Source organism: Pinus tabuliformis, chromosome 6, assembly GCF_031772625.1.
Source record: "Pinus tabuliformis cultivar Carrire ecotype Pingquan chromosome 6, CPIR1, whole genome shotgun sequence".
NCBI classification, from domain to species: domain Eukaryota; kingdom Viridiplantae; phylum Streptophyta; class Pinopsida; order Pinales; family Pinaceae; genus Pinus; species Pinus tabuliformis.
The window spans coordinates 277,359,655-277,371,400 of NC_142292.1; positions in this window are offsets into that span (position 1 = coordinate 277,359,655).

Here is an 11,746-nt window from a genome sequence, read left to right on the forward strand (position 1 = left end):
ACGTTGATACCAAGAAAACACTGCTGTAAATTCGAATTCCACTAGCTCCAAACTCAACTGCCTCCGATCTAGAATTCGTGAGAACAAAGTATTTCTCGTACAAAGATTGACTATATGGGCTTTTACCAGATATCTCACCTTCCAAAGGAAGGATGAATCCAGAGGCTACCTGGCCCGATTACAAACTCTGCCTGAAGAAATAAGATGTAAACACTTTTTGAATAGTAGATCTGATGATCAATAGCTTTGATACCATGTAGAAAATTTGAATAATAAACACTTATTCAACGGAGATTATCCTGATTATACACTATTGTGGAATACATGCACAATACATAACCTCCTCTATGTTGATCATCAATTTAGTAGCATCAAAAACAATGAAACATCAATAACATGCACATATTAACACAGTATGTATCCCGGGGAAAGCTTACAGCTGAAAACCCCACACTATCTGTATATTAATGATTGAGAACATGTAACAATACATAGTACAATACTCCTCACAAGTATCCAACACTATCTCCACCTGTTACACACAAAACTAGCTCAGATCCGAACAAGTCACAGGTTCAAATCTCCTTCGCCGCTTTGCCTGCCTCTATTGTACAATACCAAGTGAAAATCACCCACACTGAAAATCACGTGAGCACAGGCTATATCACTGGGCATATACTATGCAATCCTCATGGGCATACTCAATCCATTGATTGTGCAAGATCTCATGCACAACTATAGTCACAATTGATAGCAATCTCAACCTTTAACACCTGTCTCCATTGAACTGTACATGCACTGACATGCAACTGAGTTAACTGATGTATTCTTTAGTTGCTTTATGAGTTAATAATTAATTCACACAACTCATCACTAGTCTATTTGTAGTTAGACTAATTACAACTAGTTCAACCAAGTCAAACTGAACACAACTCCATCAACTCCACATCCAACTCCACCAAACTCAACTGCTTGAGTTCTAACTGAAGTCCTGCATGCAATAGCTCAACTGAGCCACAAAGAAAGTGTATTTCTTTCTGACAGCTGCATGTGCCACATCTGTAGCTCAAACTGAAGTGCTCCAAGAGGACAAGATAATGTTTATAGTCTAAATATTATTATGAGACAATAATATTTGACTTTTTTATTTTTAGCCTGGCAGTCTAAAAATAGACTCCGATCACACCGCTGTGAACCAAAAATAGAAGTCCATTTATTTTTCCCAACATGACCAATCATCCATAAACAACATCCTACAACTCATAGACCATGATCCATATGTCTAAAAATAGACATAGTCTAAAAATAGACTTTGCGCCATAATTTGCCTGCGGGCCCACTTAGTGAAGGCGACTCCTTTCCACTAAGCTCCATCATCTTGTTGCATTCTCAACAATCAGATCAGAGGCTCATAAGTGAGAGAAGCAGAATTGTGCAGTTTTAGAGTGATATCTGAGTACAATTTCTTTAGATCGATGCAGGCTAGCTAGGTAGTATGAATTATTGGGCATAAATCAATTTCCAAAGGTAGAGCGAAGGAAAAGTTTGATTTTCCCAGAGCAAAATTTCAGCAAGAAGTGGATTTGCCGAATAAAAGGTTCCGATGAGCAGATTAGTTAGTTCGTTAACCAAATCTGGGCGCAGGAGTTTTGCAACAAGGTTTCTTTTTTTCTACAACACTGGAATCTAGGTTACGGCGTTAGAATCATTGACACTACTAATCCAAATACCACAACAAACTATTGTGCATAACAGAATATAAATAGCAGTAAATCAACACGTGCACCAAATATAAAAAATTAACAATTTTCAATAACCCAACTTCTTTATATTATGAATCTATAATACAACTGTCTAGGGCTCTTGTATCAGAGATAATGGCCCTCATACATTCATTGATGCAATAATACAAACTAGGGTTTGGTGTCAACCCTTTGATAATCAATCTACCCTGAAAAAGATACAATTTGACCTCCTAGCTAATGTAGCATGCCTCACAGCTCCACTAGTCATACCCTGAACAAATATGCCTAGTCTTTTGGCTCTCAATCTGTAACAACACAACTTCACCTATATCAATGATCCAGGTCCTTTAGGTCACTAAACACGGCTCCAATATGCCCTCTAGCTGATCATATGTCCATCTATGACTCGACACCTCAGGTCTTCACATTTTCCCACTTGTTGCTTCTTTGTCCTTCAAGAAGTCAACACATTTGGGACTTCTTTCCCACTAGTTACTCCTTATTCCTTAAAGGACACAACTCTTAGGGACTTCTTCCCATTATTGCCTTCTTATGCTTCCCGATGAAGACAAACTCAGGGCATGGAGGGCTACAACCTATCACTATCAAAATTCCTTCTTCAAAAATAAGCTTGGGTTGGTCAAATGACTCCCTTTGACCTCCTTATTTCGTCATTCAAAGATCAATCATTGAGTTGTCCAAATCTTCACCCTACTTACAGTTGTCAATTTACTTCTTGCCAATTGATCTAGGGCTACGTCAGGCACCTACTTGCTTCTCTCTAACAACCTTAAGACACCTAATACAATATGTCCAATCTGGACCTTCTATCCTTTAGCAACACATCAACAAATGGAGACAATCAAACCTCATTTTCTGCTCCACTTGTTATTAGCTTTTCACAAACCTAGTTAGGGCACACGTCAACCCTAATTCTCTATTGCAACATAGTGTTTCACCCTCTAAATTAGGCATAAATACTTTGTTTCTCCTTGTTAGGCATGTGACCTAGGCTAAGTTGCCTTGTAGGCCTCTTGGCCTCCTCCAAAGATGAGATATGTTCCCTGTAATAACACAAAACTCTTTGAAACCCAATTCAGAGGGAAACCAACCCTTGATGTGATGCTCCTTGGATGATCCAATCAATTGTGCAATACTTGGTCCCAATCCTTCACTTATCCTCCTACAAGATGTCCTTCCATCTTTCCAAACTTCCTTAGATCTGAGCAGGACCACTGTGAGGGACTCGACCCTATCTAGGGCAATCTGAAGCAACATAAAACACCTTCCAACCCACTCCAATAGATCTGAAACTACTTTTTGTTGCTCCTAATGAATGCGACCTGGCATATGAAGGTTGGTCAGCTACTCAGCCTTCCAAAAACCTATATTCCATCCACCTATAACACTTCCCTGATTCTTGGTCTGTTGGAAAAGATATACACATGTTTTGTGCTTAGATTTTTTCCTCACAGTCATGTCCTAACCTCCTCCTTTCGATGTTGATTTGTTTGCCTAAAACTACACCAAAACAATCACAAGAATACCATTAATCTCTCCTTCACTTGGTCATCTAGGGTTGTGGGTTCCTTAGGTGTATTCGTCCTCCTATTTCATACTTCACATGAGGAATGAGTGACTTTATTGGATGAGGAATGAGGCTCCTCCTCATTCCTTTTTATGCTTTTCCTTAGGGCAACGTCTAGCCCAACATAGGGCCTTCCTTCAATCAAGTCGACCCTCTTTTTGTGCTCCTTGCTCCTTTAAGGATGCCCTACAATCTCCAAATGCCAAGTGTGCAAATCTCTTCATGGTTTTGGCCCAACACATTTGGGTGCAAAACCCCCAAACTTATGTTCTGTTGAAATGTGGCAACAAGAATATTCCAATTTAATTTGTCCTTGAATTAAATTGTGAATTAAAATCGAATTTAGTCTTAATAGCTACTTGGAAATAATTGATTAATTCACTTTGAATTAATTAGTTTGAGAAATTCAAGTTAGAAGTCTTTCTGAAGTCATGCAAGAGTTATCCGTTAAATTAAGGAGATAAGATTGAGTTATATTTGAATTGTAATTAGTTAACTCAGTTTAATAAGTTAAGTCCAGTTAAATTAGTTCCAAATTGTTTGAGAAACTAATAGAGAGTTAACAGTCAGTTGATGCATGCATGCACTCAACTAGTGTATTCCAGTTAACTGAAGATTCCCTCATCAGACACTCATGCATGTATATTCTGAGAAAGACCCAGTTGAGATTAAATTCAAGGACAATGTACTATCAATTTCATGTGTTTTCTTATAAATAAAACTCATGCATGCAGAAGGAATCATTCCTTGAGGATTGTGCAGTTCTGACAGTGTGTGAGATAAGAGTGTTCCACTTGGTTGAAGGTGAATCATCCCAGAGGAACAACGTAAGGAAATAGGAGCTTGGAGGGTAGAGAGGAAGGCTTGTGAGAAGCCAGGATTTCCTGTGAGCATCTGTGAGTATTTTACTGAGAGCTGGCTAGCTGTGAGAGCTAAGGCCTTGTATAATTCCTATGTATTTCCACCTTGTATGATAATACAGATAGTGGGGTTTTTAGCTGAGGCTTTCTCCAAAGTATTTTCATGTGTATTGTGCATTGATTCTTCTTCTTCTGGTTATATTGTTCAGCTTGATCTTTAAGCTTCCGCAAATTGATAGTAGAAGTAGGTTATAGTATTCTACTTTGATTTATATTGCATTATCGGGTTAACCTATAGCAAATTTTCTACATGGTATCAAAGCTGGATTTGTAGAGATTTTCTACATGGTATCAAAGCGAGATTTGTAGAGATTTTCTACATGGTATCGGAGCTGGATTTGTAGAAATTTTCTACATGGTATAGAGATGTGAACAATATGCTTAGAAGAGAATTCGAAGTTCGAAGTTCGGGGTTACAAGTGCAAATCGAATTCATATCATACTTCAAGGTTGGCCAATGGCGTTCTATGGCTTGAGACTCGAGTATACCTTGGAAGGTAGCACGAATTACATAGCATGGAAATATAGAATGGAGGTTGTATTAGAAGACAATGGCTTGAAGGATTTCATTGATCAAGAAATCCCAAAGCCAACTTCAACTAATGCAAAAGAGTTGGCTGAGTGGAAGAAGTGTGTGGCGAAGGCGAGACGGATCATCCTTGAGAGAGTTTGAGACCATATTGTCTCGAGTCTCCATGGGAAGGATACTCCATTTTCAATGTGGAAGACATTAAAGGACCTCTACTAGAACAATAGTGACCCGAGGAAATTGGCGCTCAAGGATAAGCTTCAAAAAATCAAGATGGAGAAGGGCGATACTATTTCCACATATCTGAATATCACCACATGCAGAGATGAGATTGGCAGTGTGGGAATAACTACTGCCAATGAAGATATGGTGAGCCTTGCTCTCCTTGGCCTTCCAAAGAGTTGGAATAGCTACTAGGACTTTGTGAATGGAAAGGAGAAACTGCTAGTTTGGGAACGACTATGGTGGGATCTTATGCAGGAGGAGATCAGGAGGAGCAGACGAGATGGTTCTTCATCCAAGGATGATGATGAAGAAAATCTGGCCTTAGCAAGTAAGGCAAGGAAAGGGAAGGGGAAGGCTTCCCATTCCAAATCAAATTCTTCTCATGGAGGGAAGAAAGTTGACAAGTCTAAAGTGAGATGCTTTAATTGTCACGAGATGGGACATTATGTGACTAATTGCCCATTAAAGAAGTCCAAGAAGGGATCCTCGGAAGGATCGAAAGGTGAGGCATTAGCCTCTCAGTTCGAAATGAACTTTACCCTCATCACATGCATGGTGTCATTGATGATGGGTTGTGTCTGGTATCTTGACAGTGGAGCCTCATTCGACATGACTGGTGATAAAAGTTTATTCAATGCCTTGGAGGAGAAAGACCTCAAGATGCACATAGAGATGGGTGACGACAGAAGGTATAGTGTTTCAGGAGTGGGCACAGTTGCTTTTCAGAGGGAGCATGGAGCTCCTATCACCTTGACAGATGTGAAGTATGTGCCTGGACTGAAGAAGAACTTGGTGTCTAGTCAATTTAACGTCTTAAATTGCTCTACATAAATTATCAATCCGGGTATCGTAAACTGATGAAGTGTGGTGCACCATATGTGCTTAGTTAACCTTTTTTCTTACTTCGTTGTTTTATAGTTTTTATCTTGTTTTGGGGTTTTGTCCTTGTTGATCTCCTAAAGTGTCTAATGCAAATGGAAATCCTATTCTAAGGTCTTAAGAATACTTTTAAAGGTCATGTATGGATAGAGATTTCAAGACAAGGTTTATGTCCCTTATGGTAACTTCCAAAACTTAGCGCTTCAAAAGATCTCAAAACGTGTTATTGATCAAATCAGTACTTGAACAAAAGTGTAAATATGAAGCTACTTAAATCAAACAAAAGATGAAATACTGATCATGAAATCACTATCTCTACTGTTTATCTAAATACAAAAATAAAAGTTAATCTATTGCACTCAAACAAATCAAAAACTGCAAACTAATAAAAGTAAAATCAATTTACTTCATTCATAGTTCGATAGCTCGCCAAGTATTCTAAGCTATGGCTTTAGGATATATTGTCAATGATATGAAGAATTTGATATCTAATTGCAGAAAAATAAAGCTACAATCAAATCACATCATTCATAGTCCGATAGCTTGCCAAGTAGTCTAAGCTATGGCTTTAGGAGATAACGTCAATGATATGAGCAGTTTGATATCTAATTGCAGAAAAGTAAAACTAAAATCAAATCACATCATTCATAGTCTGATAGCTCGCCAAGTAGTCTAAGCTATGGCTTTAGGAGATAACATCAATAATATGAAGAATTTGATATCTAATTGCAGAAAAATAAAGCTAAAATCAAATCACATCATTCATATTCTGATAGCTCGCCAAGTAGTCTAAGCTATGGATTTAGGAGATAACATCAATGATATGAGCAATTTGATATCTAAAATAACTGACAAAGCAAATGAATAAGATTGAAATCAAAGAATAACTGAAATTGAAAAGCTAAAACAAAATCAGCAGAGAGGCAAATCTCATGTCACTATTTGATGCAAAAACATGTAAAGAAAAACTAATCTACAATCAACTGATTGAACACACTTGCATGAATTAAAATTGCATGAATGGAAAATCTAATCTATCAAGCTTGAAAGCAATAAAATGACATACTTGAATGAAATCAAAGCAAAATTACAAAATAAAATCTACTCTACCTTACATTCTAATGTGCTCCATGACATCTACTTCACATCTCCTTCCATGTTGAGAACATCAAAGCTTTATTCAAATTCTTCAAAATTACAAAGTACAACAAAGCTCTCCAAAGCTTTCAAAAGCCATCAAGGAAGAACTACAAACTCCAAGCTAAGCTAAGACTAACAAGCTCTAAAGTCTAAGCTAACAAATGAAGGAGAGAGATCTCCTATTTATACAAAAAGATGAGAAGCCATCTCATTAATGAGAGTCCATGAATCTCTCCCTCTACCTCTAGAGTCCTAATCAAAATAGGAACTGATAAGACACATGTCTTCTTAGAGTTTCAATACAATTAGGAGATGTGACACATATCCTCATGATCCCATGATTCTTTCCACTCAAATTCGAATTTGGCCTTAGAGTGCCACATAAGGGTCTTTTAGAAGCCTCCTTTTGACCTACACATGTCAACAATCTCAACCCACTTGTTAGGTATAAGCATATGCACATTATTTTCTAATCTTTAACCACAAATTCACTTAAAAAGGCTAAGAATTAATAAAGTTTGGAAAAACATAAATGTGGCCCAATGATAATGAAAGTGGGATGAATGTAGTGACATAGTAGTGAAATGGAGGTGATATAATGGACATAATAGTGAAAGTGTAATGGAAAGAATGACATTTTCAAGACCCAACACTTGGTATCGGTTGTGATGTTGGAGGACAAAGGCTACGATGTTGTCTTCAGTAAAGGAAAGGTGTTCCTAAGACACATAGCCACAGCTCAGATCAAGAGGATAGGGATTCAGGTGAAGAATATCTATAAAGTAGAGGTAGATGACTGTGCAGCATTGAGTACTGTTAACACCCAGGTTGTTCCCTTTGACTCCCAAGGGAATACGGCCGGGGTAACCACTAACCAATCTTTGGATTACAGCTTCTAGCCAAACTGTAATCAGAGAGGGCTCTCGTTAAGGTTTATCTCTGTTTTGTGAAGATTTTAGGCTAGTTATGAAATTAAGGTTTGTTTTTATGTTTTGGTTGAGGGATGTCTTCTATACCTAAGGTGGAAGTCTTCAGGCAGTATTAGTCCATTGGGCAATGGAGTCTGTGGCTACAGATTGTCCGAGATATTAAGTTGAGTTGCTGAAACTGCAGGGCCATTCAAATACATCATGAAACCAAATTTAAATTGTGATTATGAACTGTGATTAACCAGTGAAAAGTAATTAAGAATTTTCCACTAAAGTGAGGGTGTAGGAAAGAGATATGTTGCACAGGAGCATACTTGAATTCCTGAAACAACAATCACTGTGAAAGATATAGTTTGTAGGTGCAGCAGTTAAGAATTACACCTTATGACTATAACTGAAGAAAAAACACTTATAACAGCATAGATTGAGTTCAGGGTGTTCTGTGAACAAATCCTGGAACCATTCTTTTTCTTTGCCATTAATTATAAACACAGAAACATGAATGAGATATGAAAAGATAACAAAACACATAACGAAGAGTTTTTAAGGAGAACTTATTGTGCCATGGAGTACGCAGGAATCCTGTAACTTTCAGCAAAACACCAGAATGACTCAGATAACACAGAGCTTTGGAAATTCCATCACTTTTGTATTAATACTCTGGAAATTTACAGCATAAGAAACTCTAGAAGAGAAATCAACAACAACCCCTGCAAACTTATGCAAGGGGGGTATATATACAAACGGACATACAAAATATCTGAAGCGTTGAGTCATCTAAGAAATAAATATGTTCACCAACTTGTACAAAACAACAGATAAGAAATTATTACAGTGTTGAATACAACATAAATGCTCTTCAATTCTGTCAGAAGACTTTTTGACCTTTGGAGGCCACTGAGTCGGTTGAATGTTCTGTTATAAATGCTGGATGATGTGTCTTTGTGGCTCTGTCCTCTTGTATCTTTTCGGCCCTGTCACCTGTGACTGTCAGTGCTGCTTTAGTGGCCGAATAGTTTTGTTGAGTTGGCTCAGCCCATTCTTCTCCATGCATGCTGATTTTATCAAAATTTTCCTGTGCATGATAACTTATATATTTTAAATGAAAAAACTTGAATACAGGCTCTGGTTTACAGTATTAACTGTATCATTTTGGTCCAGAATTCCTGTGTGGGCAATTGATGTCTCAGGATTGCCTCTAGAGTCTCATCTGCCTCTGTGTATTTGTAGAAATTTGGAGGCACTTCAAACAAATGTTGGATCTCATTCATAATGAAAAATAAATTCTCAACCCTGTTGTAGAGACTCTGCCCTGATGCTGGCCCTGATTCTTCTGAAGTGTTGGGTCTTTCTGTAATCTGATTTGTAGCAAATGTGTTGACCCTTTTGGCATAATGTTCATGGGAAAGTAGTCTTCCTACGCTGTTCAGTAAGCTAGGAAGACCTCTGTTTTGTAATGCCACAAATTTTTCCGTGAACTTATTAACCTCTGTCTGCATATCCTGGCTTCTTCTTTCCAGTGTTTGTACCAGGTTTCTTAGTGTGAGGACCCTCTTTATCAGCTGGATGGTTTCAGTTCTACTGGAGATTCCCATTGCTGCCAGCTGAGCACTTGTTCTGTTATTAAGCACATTAATCATTCTGTTGGCAACCTCAGGCATATTGCCTAGAGATGCCCTTGCTCTTTGGATTTCTCTATGTGCTTTCCCTATGAGCTCTATCTGCTCATGAATGGTCTCAATGTATTGCCATTGATCAGTGATTGATTGGCCAATGTTGGCCCATAAAACTGTCCTGAGTTCAGCCACTACTTTATCAAGTGTGAGCTCCTTCTCCAGCTCCTTTATCTTATCCTTAAGGGCCTTTATTTCCCTTCCTTTTTCTGCTACAGTCTGCTTGGATTTATCATATCTTTCATTGAGCTTGGCTAGACTCTCCCTGGCCTCATTTAGCTCTGCCATTTGGGCTTCCAGGGCTTGGATTTCATTCTTGAGCTTCTGCATATCCAGGCTTGGAGCCTGCTCTGTTGTTGGTGCAGTTGCTGATGTAGATGGTGTTGTCTGTTCAGTAGGAGGAGCCGTAGTCTGAGGAGGTTCCTCCAGGTTAATTATTTCTGGAGGAGGCTGAGATGTTTGTCCTCCTTCTTTTTGTTGTAATGCTGCCTGCAGTGCAGCCTGTGCAGCCTCTGATTCTCCCAATTTCTCTTGTGTTTGGATCAGCTGTTTATATAGGGACACTAGCATAGCTGCTGCATCTTGGTCATGTCTCAGCTGGGCAACTTCTCCAGTTTGTGGGTGAATGGTTGCTGGGACTTTTACCATTTTCCTTAGTGCTGCCATATCTGCATCCCTTAACTTCAATAATGCTTGTACAGCCTTGATGTCCTTGGGATCATGCCCAAGTTCTATGATTATCTCCTCTAAGGCTTTGATTCTGTTGTCCTTTGCTTGAGAGGATGCTCTCTCCAACTCAAGTTGGGCAGCTGTATTATTTAGGCTATTTTCTAGCCTGTAGTTCTCCAATGTCTTATCTGCCAAGGAGGCATACACCATCTCACCCGTTTGCTTATGTAATTCGATTTTATCCATTGGGTGGATGTCCTTGGCAAGGACCTCAAGGTTGGTCCTTATGTAATCTGCAGCTGACTGTGGCTGCAACACGGCTGGCATAAAGTGGCTCATGATCATCTTGCCCTCCTGGACATCATATGCAAACATTAGTCTTTGCTGGTTAGTGGGAGCCATTTTCAACAAATGATTATATAGCTGTACTCTTATGGGCTCATTCCTCTTCTTTATATCAATGAACTGCTGCTTGATGCCCACCTCAGCTCCTCTTTGCTGGCTTGAGGAGCTGACTTCTCCTCCCACTGTCCTCTCTTGTTCCTGCTGGAAGGAACTTGCAGATGCCTCCATGCTAGGTGGGCCCATGCCCAAAGATTGCCCTATTGGCATTTCTTCCTCAGAAAGGGGATTCATTCTGTGTCTTTTCTCCCCATGAGTTGTTGATGTTGTGAGGGGAGTCTCTCTGTCCCTCTTTCTACTTATGTCTTCTTTTTGTGGGGTTTGGAGGACTGAGGCCTCCACTGTTGTCTCCTGCCTAGGAGGCAGAGTGTCCTGAGCTTGCTGCCCGGTGGATTTTGGGGCCTGTGATGTTTGCTCTTGTTGCACTGGCTGTTCCTTTTCTTGCTGCCCCCCTTGTTGCTGTTGTACCTGTGGCTGTTGCTGCACTTCCTGCTGCTGCACCTGTTCATGAGGTGGCTGTTGTGGCTCCATCTCTTTCTCTTTGCCTTTGCCAGAGGTTTGATCAGTAGCTTTGGCTGCTTGCTGATGTGCTGTGGAGGATGAGGCAGCTGCTCCCACTTGAGTGCCTGGAAGAGCAAATACCTGTGCACAAATCTCTAAGTCAGCCATCTTTTGGAGATTTTTAACTGCTCTTTGATTTAATTCTTCTTGTGTGATAGCTTCCTCTAAGGTGCCTCTCCTCCACTTTATTTGATTTGCATATTTTTCTATATGAGGCAACCTTACATGGTCATAACTGGCTAGCCTATACTTGACCCTTCTTAAAGTTATGAAGTGATTGGGGTCATAAGGTTTCCAAAGGAAACTGGTCTGTAGACCAAGGGATTCTAGCATTCCGTCTACTTCTTGCCAACCTTCCTCCCTTTTGTTGTAAATGAAGTGGCCTAATTGGTTTCTTACTTTGAGCTGTGCTTTCTTGCCTTTGCCTGAAAAATGTAGCACATCAGCATTCCCAAACTGCCTGAAGTATTCAAGGGCAAACAATCT